Raw genomic sequence first — 22,430 nt, forward strand, 5'->3', positions numbered from 1 at the left:
TTTTCTTTCCCAGGGAAAAGGGACAAAGCATGTGCCCAGGGGCCCCTGGGCTGGGACCTGACTGCAAAAACTCCTTATATCGAAGGATGGACCCCAGACCAAAGTTGTCCCCTCCTCAAAACTATGCTACCCTGATAGACCCAAGGGAGCCCTACAAACTGACATCAGGAACCTGGACCTGTGTGTTTTCTTTCCCAGGGAAAAGGGACAAAGCATGTGCCCAGGGGCCCCTGGCCCGAGACCTGACTGCAAAAAATCCTTATATCGAAGGATGGACCCCAGACCAAAGTTGTCCCCACCTCAAACTTGTGCTGCCCTGGTAGACCCAAGGGAGCCCTACAAACTGACATCAGGAACCTGGACCTGTGAGTTTTCTTTCCCAGGGAAAAGGGACAAAGGATGTGCCATGGGGCCCCTGGCCCGGGACCTGACTGCAAAAAATCCTTATATCGAAGGATGGACCCCAGACCGAGGTTGTCCCCACCTCAAACTTTTGCTGCCCTGATAGCCCCTAGGGAGCCCTACAAACTGACATCAGGAACCTGGGCTTCTGAATTTGCTTTCACCATTTAGATATCCCTCATTCTTTCCCAGGGCCCTGCAATTCCCCTGGTTTGTCAGGTCCCATGTTAACTTTTGCCTTCTCAATATCAAAACGGCGCAGATTTGTCTCATCTTGCATCTCCCACCCCCAAGTACTGAGGGATTTTTTTTCATGCTGAATACGTGTTGCAATCTGAGAGTACAAAACTTGGGGCTTGTTTTTTTTCTGTGCTGGATTTGTCCTCGAGAAATCTGCAACCATATAACCCTAACCACAACCACTTTGCTTTGCTCAGAAATCACAACCTTCAGAACAGCATCATGGCACCTCACCCACTGGCCCTCCACTGGCACCTTCCCAAAGCATTCCACTAATACTCCACATTTTCAGTGGGCATCCTGTCTCACCCTCATCCTGACCCTAAAAATGCACCAAGTAATTCTAAAATAGCCATTAGGAAGGTATAACAATTCCCTAAAAGACACCAGAGACTGCCTTCAAAAAGCCCCTAAATATTCCTAATAGCCCTGCAAAAAAAAAAAACAAAACACTCAAGGAAGCCTGCTCAGCCTCCAAGCCCCTTCCTCTTGCTCTCTAGCCCACAGATGTCATCCCTACCTTTTTGCAGCGGGTCCTGTTGTCCTCTGAGGGTTCCGGCGTTGTCCTGGTGCGAGGGTCGCTGCCCTGCCCCAGCGGGAGGCTTCCGGTGTGGTCTCGCTGTCAGGCTTGCTGTGCTGTGCTGCTGTTGTCGGGGGTGAAAAGGGAAAAGGCTGCTTAGGGTGAGGTTAGCATGGGGGTGAGGGGTGCTGCACCTGTACCCTAACTTGCCTCCGAAGCTGTACCCTGTAGCCCTGATCCCCACTGGACTGTCCAGCCCTCAGACCCTCTCCCTTCACCCCTGACCCCTCCCTCTGCCCCCCAGCCCTCAGGCTCTGGCTGTCACCCTCGAGCCCCCCTTTGCCCCTCAAGCCCCCTCTCAGCTGCCCCTCAGCTCCTGTGTGCCACCCTTAATCCCTCTCTTCTGCCCCTCAGCCCCCAGCTTCTCTGTGTCACCCTCCAGCTGCCCCTGCCCCCCTCAGCATCTCTCTGTGCCACCCACTGTCCCCTCCCCTGTTCCCCCCTCAGGCCCAGCCTCTGTCACCCTGAAGCCCCCACAGTGCCCCTCAAGCTGTCCCTCAGCCTCTATGCCATGAAAAGACCATAAAAACACATAAAAATGCCCTAAAAAAACCCTCAACTTCAAAGTGCCTTAAAACCCCCACAAAAACAAAAAAATATCCTCGGAACGCCCTTAAAATACAATAAACATACCCTACTTTAAAACACCCCTAAAAGCCCCCAAAGAACCTTTTAAAAAAAAAAAATCCCTACATATTCCTAAGAACTCTTAGAATAGCCCCAAAATCCATAAACCACATTGATGAGATCCTAAAATAATACCGCAGCGAGGGAGGCTGGAAGATGCGAAGCGGCGCTCCCGGCCCCGGGCGCAGCGCGGCTCCGGCAGGAAAGCGGCTCCTCCGGCAGGCAGAGGCGGACTGTTTTCTCCAGGGGAAAGCTTTCTCTCAATGACCATCAATGCACGTACGTGTTTTAACCGTGCACCCAGACGGATTAAGAAAAGCCGACACCCATAGCAGATTTCTGTTGGATCTGTGTCTGTGAGAAGTGGGCTGTGTGCTGGGAACGGAGAGATGCTTTTGGAGGGCGGCAAGAGCGGCAGGTGTGAGCTGTGAGGATGAGGAGGGCTCAGAGCAGCCCCAGGTGTGAGCTGTGAGGATGATGAGGAGGGGGCGGCTCCTCCGGCAGCTGATTTAGGGGGTTTTCCTCGCATCGCTTTTGCACGGAGCTGCTGGAGGAGAGGAGTTTATGGGGGGCTCCCGGGGCTGTCTCCTGGAAGGACGGTGGGCGCTTCGCACAGGGTCCGGGGGATCACCTGGAAACCCACCTGGATAAGTGGAGCCTTGCTCAGAGGAGGAGCCGAGGGACAAACCTTTATGCCGAGAAGCAGCAGCCGAGCAGGTGAGCCGGTGCGCCTTTGCAGCCGGGGCTTTTCTCCTTTCCCTTTGAAACTTCGTCATCCTGAGGTTGAATTGGAGGGGGCAGTCCTGTTGTCCCGCCTTTTAAGGGGTTTGGACTGAGGTAAGAAGCCCCCTTTTGCCATCGTTTGAGGCAAGCCGCTTCTTTTCTTTTCTTCTAGGGGACGCAGTTGAAGGGAAGCCTACATTTCCGTGCCCTCGTTGGGGTGAGGTGAGCGCCGGAGCGTGGCGTCAGTGTCGGGGCTTCAGAGGAAGGGAGCTGCAGCCGTGGCAGCGCTGGCAGGGCGGGGATCGGGCTGTGCCGCTGCATTCGGGGCGCTTCTTCTGCCCCCGGCCCGGCAGCGAAGGGTCCGGCGCGGAGCCCTGCCGGCAGTGCCGGGGCTGGCCGGGGCGGAAGGGGAGCTGGGCGCGGCTGGGCTGCCGCGGGCCCGCCGGAGCCGCGCCGGTGCGAGCCGTGCGGAGCCGAGCGGAGCTTTGGCCGGGCCAGCGGGTGGGGGAGGCGTCGCGGGGGGGGCCGGTGCCGCCGCTCCGGGCGCGGGGCTCGGGCGCCGCCGGGGCCCCCTGGGCGCGGTGCCGGCCCCGCCGGGGCGGGGGCAGCGGGCGGGGGTCTCCCGGCACAGCGCCGCCTCTGCCTGCCGGAGGAGCTGCTTTCCTGCCGGAGCCGCGCTGCGCCCGGGGCCGGGAGCGCGGCTTCGCATTTTCCAGCCTTCCTCGCTGCGGTATTATTTTAGGATCTCATCAATGTGGTTTATGGATTTTGGGGCTATTCTAAGAGTTCTTAGGAATATGTAGGGATTTTTTTTTTAAAGGTTCTTTGGGGGCTTTTAGGGGTGTTTTAAAGTAGGTTATTTTATTGTATTTTAAGGGCGTTCCGAGGCTATTTTTATGTTTTTGTGGGGGTTTTAAGGCACTTTGAAGTTGAGGGTTTTTTTAGGGCATTTTTATGTGTTTTTATGGTCTTTTCATGGCATAGAGGCTGAGGGGCAGCTTGAGGGGCACTGTGGGGGCTTCAGGGTGACAGAGGCTGGGAGCTGAGGGGGGAACAGGGGAGGGGACAGTGGGTGACACAGAGAGATGCTGAGGGGGGCAGGGGCAGCTGGGGGCTGAGGGCCAGAGGAGAGGGATTAAGGGTGGCACACAGGAGCTGAGGGGCAGCTGAGAGGGGGCTTGAGGGGCAAGGGGGGGCTCGAGGGTGACAGCCAGAGCCTGAGGGCTGGGGGGCAGAGGGAGGGGTCAGGGGTGAAGGGAGAGGGTCTGAGGGCTGGACAGTCCAGTGGGGATCAGGGCTACAGGGTACAGCTTCGGAGGCAAGTTAGGGTACAGGTGCAGCACCCCTCACCCCCATGCTAACCTCACCCTAAGCAGCCTTTTCCCTTTTCACCCCCAACAACAGCAGCACAGCACAGCAAGCCTGACAGCGAGACCACAAGGGAAGCCTCCCGCTGGGGCAGGGCAATGACCCTCGCACCAGGACAATGCCAGAACCCTCAGAGGACAACAGGACCTGCTGCAAAAAGGTAGGGATGACATCTGTGGGCTAGAGAGCAACAGGAAGGGGTTTGTAGGCTGAGCAGGCTTCCTTGAGTGTTTTTTTTTTGCAGGGCTATTAGGAATATTTAGGGGAATTTTGAAGGCTTTCTCTGGTGACTTTTAGAGAATTGTTATGCCTTCCTAATGGCTATTTTTGAATTCCTTGGTGCATTTTTAGGGTAAGGGTGAGGGTCTGACAGGATGCCCACTGAAAATGTTGAGTATTACTGGAGTGCTTTGGGAAGGTGCCAGTGGAGGGCCAGTGGGTGAGGTGCCATGATGCTGGTCTGAATGTTGTGATTTCTGAGCAAAGCAAGGTGGTTGTGGTTAGGGTTATATGGTGGCAGATTTCTCGAGGCGAATTCCAGCACAGAAAAAATCAAGCCCCAACCTTATTACTGTCAGTTTGCAACATGTATTTGGAATGAAAAAAAAAAAAAAAGGCCTGAGTACTCGCGGGTGGGCGATTTGGACTGGGCAAAAGGAAACCTGGGACCAGGCAACCCAGGGAGATTGCAGGGCCCTGGGAATAAATGAGGGATATCTACATGGTTTAAGCAAATTCTGCAGCCCGGGTTCCTGGCGTCAGTTTGTAGGGCTCCCTTGGGGCTGTCAGGGAAGCACAAGTTTGTGGCGGGGCCAACTTTGCTGTGGGGTACATCGGCAAAAACGCCTCTCTCCGTCAAGGTCCCCACGGGCCGCCATCGTGTCGCGGACCCTCTGGACAAGTGCTGCCGCCTTGTGGGCACAGGGCGGTACTGCAGCCCCCCAGCCGGAGCCCGGCCAAAGCGGCGGGAGGGGCGAGGGGCGGAAGCGAGCGGCGAGCGGGGCGGTGTCTGTGAGTGAGGGGAGGGCTGGAGGCGGCTCCGCGGGCCGAGGGCGGCCGGGGCCGGTGCCGGCGGGCGGCGGAGGCGCAGTCGCAGCGCTCCCGGGCCGCGGCCGAGCGGCATCGGAGCAGGGCTGCGCCGCCTTTCCCGGCCCCGCGCCCCTCTCCAGACGCCGGGAGCGGCCGCGTGCCGGAAAATGCCGCCGGGGCGGCGGAGCGGGGCCCTGGCTCTGCCCGCCCCTCCTGCCGCCCTCCCTGGAATGGTTCGAGGCGTTATGGGTCTAGTGAGGTAGGAATAATTATCTCGTTGTTACTAATTAAAGGGGTTTTTTTTGTTTGGTTTTTTTTGTTTGTTTGGTTGGTTTTGTCTTCGGTTTTGTTTTGTTTTGGGTTTTTTTGGGGGGGAACTAGAAAGATACCTTGTGTTCCTGGAATGTTGCATTCTCTCTCTGTTGTTTTCCCAGTTAGTCTGGATCCTCTGCTTACATTTTTTCCTTCACTTATTAGATGTCGTGGATATGCTGGCTGTTCTGATGGAGGGCAGTGATGGCTTAGATCAAGAAATTGGGTTCTCTTTAAATGAAGATGTGATTATCCAAACCGTTCCCTGCAGTGCTGTTGTCCCTGCTGCATTAGCAGCCAGGAATATGCTGTTGCTTCAGTCTGAAAATGGAACAGGTACTGGGTTTTTTCTTATGTTTTGTGTCATTTCCAGCAGTGGAGTGAAAGTAGGAGAAGATTTTAACGAATTGCATTCATCCATACAGATGTCTTTTGTGGACCCATTTGAGCCAGCTGACTAAATCTGGCATAAAAGATAGCACAGAGATTTTAACTGTTGAAAAACTCTGAGCAGGAAGTGTTCCCACAGTGCAAGAATCCTTTGAGTCCGGGTGCTTAAATACTGTAATTCATAAGTTGTCTAGAGGAGGAGTAGAAGAAAGTTATACTAAGCTACCATTTCAGGAAGATGAACTAAACCTCATTAGAAGTCTGTATGGACACTCATTCTGCATATTAAAGGAGCAGGAAGGAAGGCAATTGATGGTGCTTCAATTCTCCATCAGAGGCCTAAGACGAATGTATCTTAACAGATTTCTCTTCTTAATTCAGTTAGTGTATTTTCATTTCCCTGAATGACTCCAGGTAGACAAAGGCACAAGGGAATAGTGGGTTTTGGATTGCCCAGGATACTACAGGTGGAGGTCCTCAGGAGGTGGCACGTGCTTTTTGGCTGTTGCCACAAACCATGGAGCTTTGAGCCATCCCAGGTGCCAGCAGCACCCTGAGCAGTGCTTACCAGCACCTGGCACTGGTAAACGTTCCTGGCACAAAAGATTGTCTCTCTGTGGCCGAGCTGTGTCCGTGCAGGTAGCAGGGACAGCCACGCCATGGTCAGGGTTGCTGCTGCAGCACGTCCCATTCTGTCCTGGTAAGATTCGCTGAGTGCTAGTCACGAGAAGAGTGTCTAAAGTGATTTCTAAGAGAAAAGCTGCAAGGGGTCAAACACGATCTTTCCTGTGGTTTTTGTAGCCAGATCACCGTCGGTTCCCAGCACTGAACCAGGGCAGGGTGTGCCGTAGCTTGGCTCGTCCCTGAACGGGTGCCACCGTGCCTCTCCCTTCTTTACTGCCCAAAGCTTTGTGTCCGGGCACAAGGGGAGTAGAGAAGCTTCCTGCCAGGAGATTGAGAGGCAGCCCGTGTGCTCATTCTTCTGCTCCATGAGCCTTTCCTGGCAGAGACGGGGCTGCATGGCGCTCCCTGCATTTGCAGCACTGGTACTTGCTGATAGCGCAGCTTCTTCTCCCATCCTCTTGCTGGCTGCGAGGTCCTGTTACCTTCCCTCATGTTACCTTCTGGCTCTTTTCATCCCTAACTGAATTTAATTTTCCCTTGGGAGTGATCCCTGGGGTTCTGGTGCTTGCCCGTTTCTCTCTGCATGCTATAGAATTTTATTGTTCTGGGAAGACTTAAGTTTCCGCTTAAGCTAACAGGGTGATCAAAAAAATGTATATAAAATGTCTTAGCTTTGGCCTTCTCTGTAGCAGGTGCACTGAGAAGGGAAAGAATTGTGAAAGGTATGGAGCTGCCTTCTCTGGCATACCACCAAGCCCCCATCCCCAGGCTTCTACTCTCCTGCTCTCTGGTTTCCAGTGCAGAATCAGCTGCCCATGGGTGCAGCGTGGTGACAGTGCACTGGTGGCACAACTGCTCTGTGGTGTATTTCTTCCAGAAATAAAAAGGGCTAATTTCTTGTAATTTGCCAAAGAGAGGGGAATGATGGAATGAGTCTCTTGGAGGCATCTTTTCTCCCATGGTGAGTAGACACTGTTACTTGCCTTCTGTCAGTAATTTCACAGTCTTACCCTTCATTTTGTTGCAGATGCAGAAGAAACAGCTATGTAACAAGGTGCTATGTGACGCGTGCTGTGAAATTCATTAACTTGCCACTACCTGATTATTGCAAGCAATGAAAAGGTAAAGAGATAATCGTGTTAGTAGAGCAGGGCTCAGATCACGTTATTTGATTTAAACCATTATCTGTTGTGAATCTTCTGTTACCAGTGAGCTACACGGCAGTGGCAGCAAAACTTGTGTAGCACATGGGTGCGGTGATGTGCCAGATTGTGCCAGCTGTGTGGGCAGCTCTGCCCAGTGCCCCCAGTTACGGCTTTGGCATGATCCCCAAGTGGCTGGCCATGGCTGTGCTTTGGCTGAGAATGGCCATCCACCAAGAAGAGGGTGGAAGCTGTGGTGGGACAAGGCAGGTACCCAGAGAGGGAACGTGCTCTTGAGAGTGGATCCAGAGGCCTCTGGTTTGAAGTCATTAGGCAGAGCCTTGTGCTTTGATGCTTTTCTGATCCACAGGCAAAGCAAAAAGCAAGGGTACTTCCTCTGACAAGAGGAAGAGCCATCATTTAGCCTGGCTGAAATCTGTCAGAAAAGCGCTTTGCGAAATGCAGTTGTACTTGGAGTGGCTGTTGCATAAAACAGATGAAATTTTGTTTGAGGAAGAGCTAAGAACTGTCAGCTGCTTGTGCTACTGGACACCAGATATCCCTAAGCCTCCCTCATTGCTAGACAAGAGTCTTCTTGCTGCTTGAGCACTGCATAAACACAGTGAAGGCATGGTCTCTGCACTACGGATTGTGCAGCCTGATACATGAGAGTAGATGTATCTGGATGGACAAATGGGAACTGGCAAGAAACAAGGAGAGAAATATCACAAAAGTGATTTTATGACTGTTAAAATAACAATATATCGATGACCTGAGTGGTCAGAAGTCCCCTAGAGGGGCTTCCTTGTTGTCTTGTTGGTTGATTGTTGGGCTCCAAGAAAAAAATACTTCCCTCGTTCCTTCTGTACCACTCATGGGCCTTGTTCAGTTGAAGAGAAGAAAGCCTTGGAACAAGCAGTGAGATATTTCTCTCGTTTCTCCTCTGAACACATGAGAACAGATGTCCAGGCAGTATGAAGTTGATGCAGGTCTGCTAAAGCCCTTGTGTATAAAGGTGGAATTGGGTAATAGTTGCCTTAAAAGCTGTAGAACGTGGTTGTACATAGAGCCATGTTGATAATGTTTAAAAGAGAAGCACGGAGAAGACTTGCTCCCTGGACATGGCTATGTGATAGTATGTGGGTTAAATTAAAGCACTAGCCGGCACTGAGGGGAAAAAAAGAAATTTGTTTCAGTAGTTCCATTGCATGCAGCTGTCTATGGTTGTTGTAAGAATTCTGAACACTGTGAATTTTGCCGGAGTGTGGAGTTGCCATGTCCTTGTCAGGTGATGGATGAGGCAAAGTCAGCCCTTCAGAGCCACTGCTGATGGCTAATGCTAATCCACAGATTGTTTCTGTTTGGGGAGTGCACTGGCTATAAACTCACATTTTGTATGCTAGTATTTCTTTGCTTTCTCTACACATTGGGTTGCTGATAAAAAGGGTATTGGCTCTAGATCAAAGCAGTTACTTTCGGAGTATTTTGAACTAGCAAAGACTTTTTTCTTGAAATGAAAATGTTCTGTAGGAATGCGTTGCTTTCAGCTGTGTAATTTGTAATTAATTTTGGGAAGTACCCAAAGTTTTCTAGGCTTTTGCAACAAGCCAAGTGGGCTGCCTCCAGCCCAGGCTTCCAGGGTCCTGGATTCCTAAACTCACGTGTTCTGGGACTCATGGCAGCTCAGCCTCCTCAAGAGTAGCTGCAAAGTGTCAAGACAGACAGGTGATCTGCTGCTCTCTGGCTCACAGGGATGGATACTGGTGATGAAAATGGTGTTGCTACCAGAAATAGTAAAACTTTAATGTCTGCTCAGTCTATTTGTGTGTATTTCAGAAAAGGAGAGAAAATTCTTGGAGTAGATTCAGTCACCTTGGAAGGCTGTGGCACCTTGGAGGATGCTCATTAGTGATTTCAAAGGGAAGTGTCCCTGGAAGCCAATGTCAGAAATCCTCACAAGTGGGTAACAGCAGTCAGGTTAATGTTTGTGGCTCTTCAAAAGCTTTACTTGGATGTCTCTTCAAAACAGTCTGGATGCACTGAAGGAGGGCTGTGCCTTCCTTTTTTCTTTTTGAGTAGCTGCCTGAAGATAAATATAAGATGGACTTTCTTAAAACATAAATGAGAAAACACCCAAGGCTGGGTGAAAGTCTTGAATGCTCAGACTTAAAAGTCATCAATTCCCCAGCAATGTTAGATGAGCCTAAAGTGTATAGGTCAGCAACAACTTCAGCAGGCAGCCTAAAAAACACAAGAAGATTTATTCTCTTGGATATTAAACATGGCATCTTATTCTTTGGCAGCTCATAGGTGATCTCTGCATGGGGCTGCACATGCCTTTCTCTGCGTGTGTGTATTTGCCTGCAAGTGTAATGTGACAGTCCTAAAGGATTTGTGGATGCAGATAAACTAAGTCCAGCTCAAATGTATTCCATAAACAGCTCTTGAGGTACACTCATCTTTGTGTTGTTTCATTTGTTCAGTTCTTGGAAAGCCACAGGAGCTTATTAGACTGCTCTGGCCTATGCCCAGGGGAGTCACTTAGGTGGGAATTGGACACCTCTAGCCGTAAACCTATAAAAGGAAGAAATGCATACCGTTATTTTTGTTGGGTCTTATTGAATGAACTGGCTGCTCATCTTCTGCAGAATCCTAAGCACTGTATTTAAAGCCTCCGAGTAAGTTCCTTACTTTGAATAATTTAATATCTTTCACTGGTCCTTCTGCTTTTTCTTTTGCAGTCCCATATAAAATGTTTTATGACAGTTTAAAGAAACATCAGTCATTGGATATCTGTAGGTCAGGCAAAGACTAGCCTGCTTTTAGTGTTTTAGTGTTTGGTTCTGTCTGGAAAGAAAATTCCCATTGCTGCCTATCCTTGTGCAGCCAAGGCGTTTGAAAAACTCACCAGCTGAACACAAACTATGGCTGGGTGTTTTGTCTTCCTTATCTTTTGTCTGTGCCTCATTGCCACCAGTGAACGGAAGGAGGAGACAGAGCAGCTTCTCACACTGACATAATTTGGCACTTGCTGGAGATGAAAGTGAGTAGAGCAAGATCTTTCTTTCTGAGGCAGTAACAGGGATCTGAAGTGCTGACTTCTGTCAATATGGCAATGGCAAGCTCCTCTGCCTCTCCCTCCAGTGACTGCTGTTGCTATAAGAAAAGCAAGAGGTACAGGCTTTACCAATATGCCAATGCTTTAGGATAAAATGAGGCGAGGAAAAAATAATGTGAGGCAAGGCTCTCGAGGGCTCATAACAGTATAGCCATGAACGATGCGGGTGCATCTGTCCAGCATGTGCAGAAAGGATACCAATACCTAGGGATGAACATGTAATGCATCAGGCACGGCTTCCCATGGTTGTAAACCGGTATAAAAACATTAACCTAACAGGGGTTTTTCTAACTTGGTGTATATAAGAGTGTGTGATGTACCAGTCCTGCTTTTCCCACCTCGTTCTGCCATGAGGTAATGCCTGTTTGCAAACACACCTAATACAGTCTGAGAGGGTTACTGCAAGTGAGTCCAGTCCAGTGTGAATTCTCAGCCCCCTCCACTGGGCTCAAAGAGCTCTCTCAGAGGGCAAACTGCATTCTTCAAGCTTGTTCCAGGCTGCAAAGGTGTGGCTTCTGTTTCTTCCCAGCCCAGGCACATTTTCTCATTTTGCCTTTGGACTGTGGTAGAGGAACCCCCATGGGGAAGGGGGCATGCAGACTTGCAGCAGATCAGGTTAGCTTAGTAAACACAGGCTTCATCAAAGCAAAATGTAGTCCCTTATTGAAGCAGTTTTGGTTCTGTTTTGAATCTATTTCCTAAAGGGTAAAAAATGGCAGAGTTGTTTGCTTGGGATGAAAGTAGCATGAGTCATCAGGGAAAACCAGGAGGAAGTACCCAAAGTTTTCTAGGCAAACAAAGCCTGGCAAACATGGACAAGTGGGCTAGAAGCAGGAGCAGGTACATTAAATTCTCAGTCTTTCCCTTGTTCCCATTTACTTGGATGCAGGGCATTTCATTAGCCAGTTGTCTCTCCACAATGCATCGGTTGATCTCGTAATCCCTCGCAGTGAGTTTATTCAGCACTTTTATGGGACTTGAATCTCTCAAGTGAAGTCCTCCAGAAATGCTGAGCCCCGTTGGAACTACTAGAACTTGTGCAAACAGTGTGCCCTGGCTGCAGGGATGGCCAGTGGTCTCCTGGGCGGCGTTAGACAAAGCATTGTCAGCAGGGCAGGGAGGTGGTCCTGCCCCTCTGCTCTGCGCTGCTGAGGCCACATCTGGAGTGCTGTGTGCAGCTCTGGGCTCCTCGGGACAGGAGAGACACGGACCTCCTTGAGAGAGTCTGACAGAGCACTGTGAAGGTGGTAAAGGGACAGGAGGAAAGACTGAGAGAGCTGAGGCTGTTCAGCATGGATAAGAGATGTCTCAGGGGCATCTAGTTACAAATACTTGAAGAGAGAATGTCAAAAAGATGGAGCCAAACTCTTCTCAGTGGTGCTGAGTGTCAGTGGGCACAAACTGAAGCAAATGGAGGTCCTCTGAACATCAGGAAGCATTGTCTTTGAGGGTGACTGAGCAGAAGGATTGAGAACTGCATTCACCCAACTGCTAAATAGGGAAGCTGCAACCACACAAGAAGAGCACTTTGCAAAAGTACCACAGAGATCCATCCTCTCCTCTGTTCAGAGGAATCAATAGCTGAGTTGGTTCTTTATTTCTGGAAGTTAGTTATTTTATCAGTTATTGGCAACCTTCACCTCGATTGTTAAACCATTTCTAGCACAGCTTGTTTATGCTTTAGGGCTACTGCAAAGTCCCATGCAGCAAGTTTTTACATCCCTGTTTGCTAGAAGCACCAGCATATCCTCCAAGAAAGCCTGCACTCAGCATGGCCTATTTCCTTTCTTTGCCTGTGCATTTCTCCTGCTATCGCTGTTAGCAAGAAAATGTTGGATTTAGTTAACTTTTAGGTCTGAAGCTGCATGGCTGATTCTCTGCATTGTGTTGTCCTTGGTGTCAAGTTAGCAAAAGCTGAGAAGAATCCATTGTCACATTAATACTTGGGTGAGTTTACTCATCAGTTTGTACTGTGTGCATGTGTAAATGGAGGCCAGATGTTGCTACCAAATGGAGTCTAATACTGCTGTATAAATGTGTGTAATACTGGGGCATTTGCCCTGCAGGACTGACATGCTGGAACAAGGCGGGCACTGGGGGTGAGAGAGCCCCGTGCTTCCTCCTCCTCGTGTGCGAGTTCCTGCAGTGCCGTAAGAGCCAGAGCTGTGAGCTTTTCCTTCGAGGGCTGGGCACGGCCACGGCAGATGGAGGCACGGGAGCAGGAGGCTTCAGGACAGGGCTCTGTGGTGCAGGGAGAGCAGCAGCTCCTGAGCAGCTCTGCGCTACAGGAAGGCTCCAGCTCCTGACAGCACTTGCTGCTCCAAGGACCACTGTGGTCTCGTCCAGAGCATGTGCTGGGTGGGCTCAGACAAGCAAACAGTGCTGTAGAGAGCTGGTGACAACTCCTGAGGCCTCTTCTCCACTAAGTAAGCCATAATGTAACTTCACTGCCATAGGTTTGTCTGTGAGTGGTCTGTGATTTTGTCTTGAAGATCGGTGCAAATTGGATGATTGGCTGTAGAGTGTGTGCATCTGTCTCTTCTAAGGCAGATGGAGGACTGCAGATCTCCATCCAGAATGTGACCCACAGTGTAACCGGGAGCATATGCTGTGCCATTGGTGATGCATGTGGCATGGACTAGTGGCCCATTTGTCTGCAGCTTGTCCCCATATGATTTCTTGCATGCCCCGAGGCAGGGTTGGTCTGTGTTACTCAAGTTCCAGAAGGCTGCGATGCAGTGAGAGTGGCATAACAAGTAGTTCTGACCTGTAAGGGCACTGGTTCCCAAATGCCTCCCAAGCAAGGCTGCTGCTCTCTCTTTAGCTATGCCAAGCAGCACATCTTGCTGCATATGTGGTCACCAGGGTGTGCAGATTGCAGTGCACCAAAAGTCTCCACCACCAGTGCTGGCTGAATAATGTATTTTCACAACAGATATTATTCTGCATCTGCCTTGTGACTTTTAATTTCAATTTTCTCTGGGAGCGTTTGGGCAATGATTGTTATCCGGTATGTGCCAGATTATCACCATTGCCCGAGTGTTTCTTTTTGTCAGATCGAGTTTTCCTTTTCTCCAAGGAATTTGCGGCTTTTAAGCAGAAAATAGTTACATTTCTTAGCTGTTTGCCTGTGTGGTTAAAACAGGGCAATGCATGAGGCCAGGACCTCGCTTTGCTTTCAGAACTGATCCTGTCAATGCTTCCTGGCAGTGTTTCCTTTCGCACAGCACCAGGTCAGGACTGTTTCAGCATTTCGCTGGTAGTCAAGGGTGAGTCCAGCCATCCAGGTTGCCCCTGCTGTCCCCATATGGAGGATGCTCCAGCAGACTGAGGTCAGAGTGTGTTATGTGGCCGTGAGCTGAGCCATACACAGTCACTTCTTGTCTCTGGGCAGAGGACTTTGCTCCTCTGTTCCATTAAGTTACCAAGAGTGATCATTGCTAAAATTACTCTGTTAAATAATCCAGAAGTTTGCCTTTTCTTCCTTTCTTTCCTGAGTTCAGAAGTTGGTAACCTAAGCACCCAGCCGTGCTGTGCATCCCTTAGTGCTGTGTGTGTTACTGGCAGGGCCTGGGGCTTGGGTCCGGAAGGTCTGGCTTGTTTGTTCCCCTGGGTCTGGAGGAATAGAGATTTTATTTATTTTATTATTTTTGATTTTTTTAATTTAAAAGCTATCCAGCAGTTTGTCAGTTGAAGCAGAAGACAATCCTTTGCACTGATACGTACTCATGTGCACATGCTGATCAGCTGAAGTGTTAAAGCTCAAGGTGAGTGCTCCAGCCTTTAATCAGTGACCAGTCATTGATTTAGCACATCCACAAGTTTCAGGAAGTAGTTCCTCCATTGCATCCAGCTTTTAGAGTACCTTTAGACACTAGAGATACTTCTCAATGTGTAATTGATGAGGTAAATGGTCTCTTAATAGCATGTGCTAAAGAGAGATGTGAAAAGCAGCTGAGCAATATTGCCACTTCTGGGGGTTACAGGTGGTGGGTACTATCAGTCAGAACTGGAAAACACAGAACTGTAACCTTTTATAAGTACTGAGCGAAACACTGAGTTACTGCTGGTCAATTAAAAGCAGTTTGGGTGCTTAATAGTTGTTTCTGATGATACTCATACACAGATGAGTGAGGAGCTACTTGAGGCAATGTGTGTGCAGCTGTCCAGCCAGAACTGAAGCAGCCTCTGGTGAAGGTGAATGCAGAGAGGCTTATGTGGCAGAGGAGCTCAGCAGATGACAGGGGGCTTGTCCATAGACTGAAAGAGGAGCCCGGGATGGGTGTGGGGTATTACAAAACAGCAGATGTCACAGGGATGGAGCAAAGGTTTAAAATGGAAGGAATCAGCCATGAGAGAGTGATGGCCAGATGGAAATCCAGCTAAGGCCCTGAAGTGGAATTATGTAAGGCAAACATCAATGAGAATCAGCTGGGGAGCAAGAACAGCCAGCAGCCAGGCTTGTTTCTGGTCTCTTGCCATAGATGAGACATGTTTTAGGGTGTGCATGATGACTAGAGGCTGCGATAGCTTTAGCTGTAGCTCTTTTGTCTCCAGCCATTGTGAATGAGTTCTGTGCTTAGTTCTCTGCTCTGGTGCATTGCAGGATTTTTAGGGTAAATATTTTTTCCATCAGTGTAACCCACCAATTGCCAACATCTCGAGGCGGCAGGATGGGGTGGTGAATATGCCATTCTTCTGCTGGTGGCTATCAGAAACGCTTAAGAGGAAAATTTCATCTTTGTTCTACATAGTGCTGTGCTAGCAAGTGCTTTCCAACAGGCTGTAATTCCCAGAGCAGTGGGGCAGGAGCTGCTCCATGATCCAGGAGCAGGCTCCCATGTAGTGGGTTGGATGCAAGGCACCCACCAAAGCCTCTCTTATCACTCGCCTCCACAGCTGGACAGAGGAGAGAAAATACAAAAAAGGGTTGAGATAAGGACCAGGAGAGATCGCTCGTCAAATACTGTCACAGGCAAAAGAGAGTCTTATTAGAGATACTAATTGAATTTATGGCTAAATAGTCAGAGCAGGATAATGAGAAACAACATAAAACCTTAAAAACATCATCTTCCCACACCCTCCTTCCCAGCTCTACCTCCTACCCCATCTGTGCAGGGACACAGGCAATGGGGGTGACAATCAGTTCATCAGGGAAAGCAGTCGCTCCCCTGCTGCTCCATGGGGTCTCTCCCATGGGAGACAGTTCTCCATGAACTTTTGCAGCATGAGTCCGTCTCACAGGCAGCAGATCCCTGTGAATTGCTGCAGTGTGAATCCATCCCACAGGCAACACTCCCCATCACACTGCTGCAGTCTGAATCCCTCCAGTGGGTGAAAGTCCCTTCAGGCTGCTGCAGCGTGGGCCACCCTACCACGGGTACAGCCTTTCAGGGACAAGCTGCTCCAGCAGGGGCTCCTCCTTCCACAGGCCTCCCACGGGGTCACAGCCTCCTCACAGGCATCCCCCTGCTCTGGCATGGGTCTCCTGCACAGGCTGCAGGTGGATCTTTGCATCTCCATGGATCTCCATGGGCTGCAGGGGCACAGCTGCCTCACCATGGTTGCAGAGCAATCCCAGCTCCTGTGCCTGGAACACCTTCTCCCCCTCCTTCTTCACTGACCTCGGTGTCTGCAGAGTTGTTCCTTTCAAGTACTCTCACTCCACTCTCCTCTGGCTGCAATTACAACTGTGCAAAAACTTATTTTTTTCTTTTTTCTGAAACACATGGTCACAGAGGCACCACCACCATTTCTCATGGGCTCAGCCTTGTCCTGAAGCACATCCATCTTTGGAGCTGCCAGGGACTGGCTCTGCCAGACATGGAGGAAGCTGCCAGCAGCTTCTTGCAGAAGCCGCCGCTCTGCCCCCCACCCTGCTACCAAAGCTTTGCCTTGCAAACCCAGTACAGTTGTATTTCATTGTTGGTCTGTCTGCACAGGCTATTAATGGTGGGGATCTGCCACCTCTTTGTTCCCCAGTACAAAGGTAAAAAGGACGTCTGCAGCTCCACGTCCAGTTTTTGGGGGTAAGGAGAGGAGTAAGCAGCAAAGGATGCACAAACCCAACTCCCATTCTGCCACGTGCCAGGTTTCCACAAGACAGGAACATAACGCACCCTACCTCTGCTCAGAAGAGTGTGGGGAGCCTAAAATTCTCTGTGCTAATTCAGTCAGACTGCCCAGTGATACGGCCAAACTGTCAGCAGCCTAAATAGCTTTTCATGGCTGTCATTGTGGTTGGGGAATTGCTTCATGTCTGGGTTTCTTGCCAGAGCCTGAGGAAAGGAAGTAGCCAAGACCAGGTGAGAAGCGGTGTAAGGTAGGTGATTAATTTCTGGATTCTTTTGCCACTCACAGAGCAGCTGCTAATGGGCTGGGCTTGGGGAGTCTGGTTTACAGGCACTTGGAAGTGCTGATACCATCTGGTGAAATGTTAGGTGTCTTTTTAAGAGAAAAAAATGAAAGTATTTCTGTTACAACCGTGAATAAAGAGCCTGGGCACAGCAGTGACTGCCTAGTAGCAGAGGGACAGAGGCTGCAGGCAGGTTTGTATCCTCCATGGAGCTGGAGCAATGGCAGGATTACTTTGCCTGCACGTTCACTGCTTTGAGGGAGGAACAGGGTAGGAGAAATTAATGTAATAGGAAACAGAAGCACAGACTTGAGACTGTGCTTATTTTGTTGCCGTGGTGAAATAAAGCAGGGACATTTGATGATTTTTTAAAATGTATTTATTTAAAGAAAAAATGTGGCAAATCTTATCAGAAGAGTTCAGGTTTCTAGCAGCTTTACAAGTCAGGTACCCTGTGCCTACATACAGTATTAATAATGGCTTTGCAGTATTTTTGGTTAAAATTTACGTTCATTAAAAATTCTTCAAAGCACTCCGTAATTGGTGAGCAGCATATGAAAGGTTAATGAACATTGAACATGTTTTACAGTTACCTTTGAGAAGGACCCTTTACATCCGTAAATGCCTGCCTGAGGTGGCCTCTGCTTTAGGACTTTAAAGCTTAAAGAAATCCTATATACAGAAGAAATTCTTCCCTGTTATGGTGGCAAGGCCCTAGCAGAGGTTGCCCAGAGAAGCTGAGGCAGCCCCACCCCTGGAATTGTCCAAGGCCAGGTTGGATGGGGTTTGGAACAACCTGCTCTAGTGGAAGGTGTCCCTGCAGGGGATGGGATGAGAAAAGCTTTGGGGTCCCTTCCAACCCAAACCATTCTCTGATTCTACGATTGTACATGTTGAAAAAGGAGGCTGTGGCCTTATGTGCTTAGGTACAAACCTCCCACCTATTCTTCTGAACATACCTGTTTAGTCATTTATTCTTTCCTTTGTGCTTTCACAAGAAGCCCTTGTGCCCTTCAAAATCTCCGTAGGAGTTTGTGGTCAGTTTCCAGAATAAACAGGGATGGAAACCCGAGCAGTTTGGTGCATCCCTACTTGCTGCTGGAATGATTGTGGATTTGACTGACGGGGTTTTGTTCCTAAACACAAGAAAAGTTTTATTCCAGTGCCACACTCAAGCGTAGCAGTGGGGCCGTGTGCGTGGCTGATCCAGCAGATGGGGCAGCGTCTTCATAAAGTAAATATATAGTAGCAGTCCTTAAGGATGTGGCCCTTCTGGGAGTGCTTGCATGTTTATGTATCAAAACCATTTACAGAGAGGGAGGGCCCTTTTAATGCCGTTGAACTGCTATGGAAAAATTTTGGTTTCAAGACCATTTAATTAAGGTTAATGAAGTCTGGGACTTGGGCACTGTATCTCGTGCAGTAACGCACGTCTCTGTTCTTGATAGATGTCTTCCATTTGCAACAGTAGTTACATACTGGGGACTCAAATCCCCATTGTCCCCATGCCTTCAGAGTAGGGCAGGCTCTTGTCTTAATTTTACATTATAATCCTTTCCAAATGGAGACATAATGACATAATTCATTGTTGCATTTTGAAACAGTGTGGTCAGCGTGAGGATTTGATCAAGCAGTTCCACTCTTCCAAAAGTACTAAGGTGCTTGCAGATATTTGATATTGAGCTATTTTGGCTCTCAATTGCAAAATGAATAGGTCAGGCAAGGCCTTTGAAAGGAACTTAATAGATACATCTCACAGTCACAGAGAAGCAGGAAACTCTTCTGCTAAAATGAGACTGGGTTTATGAAAGGTCACAGTTAACCTTTTAAAGTAAGTTTTTGCAGGTCTGCAGAGCAAATACTGCATTTTTAATGGGTATGGGTAGAATCTCTGTTTTACTGATAATGCTCCAAGTTTTATTTCTTCTCCAAATTGTAACAGAGCTTCTTGTAAGCTAAGCAGCCAGCCTTAAGGCTTTTGCTTTATTGCTTCATTGCTTCATAGTGAACTACTGAAATAGCAAGACATTGAGCAGTAAGTACAAGAAGCAGCATAAGCTGCCAAAATAGCAGCAAAATACTTTATTACTGTTGTTATTATTATTACTATTGGTGACTTTTAAGTGCTGTCATCATTTTTTCAGAGACTGTTGTGACACAAATAGCCACCCAAGTTGGCTTAACTTAAAAGTTCATTTTGTTTGCCTCTATAAGCACCAATCACTTACAAATTTAGGGAAGGGTCTAAAAAGGACTTCATATAGATACCGGTGTAGGTGGGTGTACAGGTGTCTGTACATATTTAGCTATCTATTTATCTATCTTTACATACAGATATATGAAACATTTATAATAACTATACTTTCCTCCATTCCTAAGCTTCTCCCAGAAGTGCTTTTCTGCTGTATTTGGTGTTGCACATGTGACACAGGGGATGGGTTAGAAACCTCTGGTGGGGAGACAGGAGTTCAAATGCAGTCTTGGGCCTGGCATCTAAATCAAAACAAGCTTCTTCCAGGCTCCTAAAGCTTGCTCTGAGCCAACAGACACTTCTCTAGGCTACGTGGGCTGGGGTTCTCAGTAAATAAGTGACAGTGTCATTACATCATATGGAAAGTTTAGATTGGGAAAGCTGAAATTGTCCTCGCTAAACGTTGGCATGTCCTTGTATTTGGTAACGTAGAGGCCCAGAGGATGTTTGTCATTGAGTATCAGAGCAGGAAGGAATGCAGGGTGGGGTCAGGACAGGATCTGCACCCTGTTATGCTCCTGCCCTGACAGAAGCTCAGCAAGCTCCTGTTGCTCCGTCAGGCCCCTGCAGGAAAGCTTTGAACAATGGTCAATGCAGGAGAGATGTCACAGGTGATGGAGCATGTTTGTGCCAAGGCACAATGCAGAAGTGAGCCCTGGCTCCAGTGAATGCCACGTATTTTATGAGTTTTCAGTGTGTTTTCAAAAGTATCCCTTGGAATGCAGAACTGAGGACTAAAACTAATAGCAGGCTCTGTCAGTACTGAGTGGTTTACACTGTAATGGTAGAATTCAGTGGCCTCTTCACTTCAAAGGTGTCAACTGAAAGATGTTGCAATGAAAAAGAGGTGGAGATGAACAGTGCTTTGAGAGAGCAGAAATGAAGGTTGCGGGCAATACTGAAGAAGAAGCAGATGCAGGTGGTGAGGGAGTTGGGTTTTTGCGAGAAGAGAGTGTTTCTCAGGAGCAGAGAGCCAGCGGGCTCTCCGGGGACAGCAGTGCTGGGGATGAGGGGAGTCTGTGCCCTGCACAGCTCCCTGGCCCCGTGATGGAGAGTTGTCCCAGTGGCTGTAGCTTGGGGGCCGAGTCTCCATCCTCTCAGCTTACCATGGGAGCCTATCCCAGCCCAGCAGAGCTGCTGGAAATCTCCCTGTATTCGTGCAAGAGCAGCTGTCCATGCAGAATATAGCTCTGGCTTTGGGGGAGTTCATTAGAACATATAATTCAAAACCAAAGAAACTCTCCAGACCTGAAGGCCGATAGGAAATCAGACAGAGTCAGGGTGCCACCAGGTGTAAGGACACTTTCCCTCTGTGTCTCCCTTCTCCCTCTTGTTCTCTCCCCCATTCCTTTTCCATTTTCCTTCCTCCTTCTGTGTCGGCGAGCCGAGCTTTGCCGGAGAGGCGAATGGAGGCGAATGCGGCCGGAAATAGCCGAGCGTGGCCGAAAGTAGCCGAAGCTGGCCGAGGAGCCGAGTCCAGCCGAACGGAGCCGAGCTCTGCCGAGCGCAGCAGCCCGGGCGGGGCGGAGCCGGGGCGGAGCCGGGGCGCCGGGAGGATCCCCTCCTGTCCCTCTCTCTCCCGCTCCATGCTCCTGCCCGTGTTCAGTTACCTCTCTTTCCCTCGTTTCCGTGTCCCCCCCAAACCCGGCTCCTTCCTGTCCTGTCCCTGCCCCGCTGCTCCGTTCCATTCCCCCTCTCTCCCTCCTCTGTGCCCCGTCCCTCTTGCTGCCCTGCCGGCCTTTCCCTTCCCCGCCCGCTTTCCTCCGCAGCCCGACCTCCCTCCCCGCCCTTTCGCATGTCCCGCTCTCCCTCCTCTCTTCCCGTCGCCCCTTCGCATCTTTCCCCCGCAGCCGTGGAGCTCGGGGCGCCTGCCAAAATGAAGACCTGTCAAATCCTAGCTCTTGCCTTTTGTTTAACGTGTTCTTACTTCCTATTTATGTCATCACAGAAAGCAAGGAAAGAAGAAATGTGACTGGTTCCCACTATTGCTCCGTGCAGGCATTTTTAAAGGCTGCTGTACTTCTGTCCTCTTTTTCCCCTCCAAGCTTGACTTTTCCCCTCCTTTTTCGAGGTCTGCTGCTTTGGGTGTCCCAAGCAGGGCTGGGTTCTTCGGCAGGGGTCTTAGGACTCGCTACTGCTTCTGCTTTTTGCGAAGGTGTATCAAAGTGTGCCGGCAAAAGGACTGTTTTGTCCAGGGGAAAGCTTTCTCTCAATGACCATCAATGCACGTACGTGTTTTAATCGTGTACCCAGATGGATTAAGAAAAGCCGACACCCGTAGCAGATTTCTGTTGGATCTGTGTCTGTGAGAAGTGGGCTGTGTGCTGGAGACAGAGAGACGCTGTTGGAGAGTGGCAACAGCGGCAGGTGTGAGCTGTGAGGATGAGGAGGGCTCAAAGCAGCCCCAGGTGTGAGCTGTGAGGATGAGGAGGGCTCAGAGCAGCCCCAAGTGTGAGCTGTTAGCATGATGAGGAGGGCTCAGAGCAGCCCCAGGTGTGAGCTGTGAGGATGATGAGGAGGGGGTGGCTCCTCCGGCGGCTGATTTAGGGGGTTTTCCTCGCATCGCTTTTGCACGGAGCTGCTGGAGGAGAGGAGTTTATGGGGGGCTCCCGGAGCTGTCTCCTGGAAGGACGGTGGGCGCTTCGCACAGGGTCCGGGGGATCACCTGGAAACCCACCTGGATAAGTGGAGCCTTGCTCAGAGGAGGAGCCGAGGGACAAACCTTTATGCCGAGAAGCAGCAGCCGAGCAGGTGAGCCGGTGCGCCTTTTCAGCCGGGGCTTTTCTCCTTTCCCTTTGAAACTTCGTCATCCTGAGGTTGAATTGGAGGGGGCAGTCCTGTGGTCCCGCCTTTTAAGGGGTTTGGACTGAGGTAAGAAGCCCCCTTTTGCCATCGTTTGAGGCAAGCCGCTTCTTTTCTTCTCTTCTAGGGGACGCAGTTGAAGGGAAGCCTACGTTTCCGTGCCCTCGTTGGGGTGAGGTGAGCGCCGGAGCGTGGCGTCAGTGTCGGGGCTTCAGAGGAAGGGAGCTGCAGCCGTGGCAGCGCTGGCAGGGCGGGGATCGGGCTGTGCCGCTGCATTCGGGGCGCTTCTTCTGCCCCCGGCCCGGCAGCGAAGGGTCCGGCGCGGAGCCCTGCCGGCAGTGCCGGGGCTGGCCGGGGCGGAAGGGGAGCTGGGCGCGGCTGGGCTGCCGCGGGCCCACCGGAGCCGCGCCGGTGCGAGCCGTGCGGAGCCGAGCGGAGCTTTGGCCGGGCCGGCGGGCGGGGGGAGG

At 50.2% G+C, this 22,430-nt stretch overlaps 1 long non-coding RNA gene across 1 annotated transcript; it reads left to right on the plus strand.

Annotated features, from left to right (window-relative positions):
• The first annotated feature begins 18,608 nt into the window (after positions 1 to 18,608).
• LOC146767252 (uncharacterized) lies at positions 18,609 to 22,141 on the plus strand. The gene is made up of 3 exons (XR_014955415.1): positions 18,609 to 21,389; positions 21,812 to 21,912; positions 22,091 to 22,141. It is a non-coding gene; the product is annotated as an uncharacterized LOC146767252 (long non-coding RNA).
• Positions 22,142 to 22,430: the final 289 nt, after the last annotated feature.

Source organism: Lonchura striata, chromosome 5 (genome assembly GCF_050655825.1).
Source record: "Lonchura striata isolate lonStrDom1 chromosome 5, ASM5065582v1, whole genome shotgun sequence".
Classification (NCBI taxonomy): domain Eukaryota; kingdom Metazoa; phylum Chordata; class Aves; order Passeriformes; family Estrildidae; genus Lonchura; species Lonchura striata.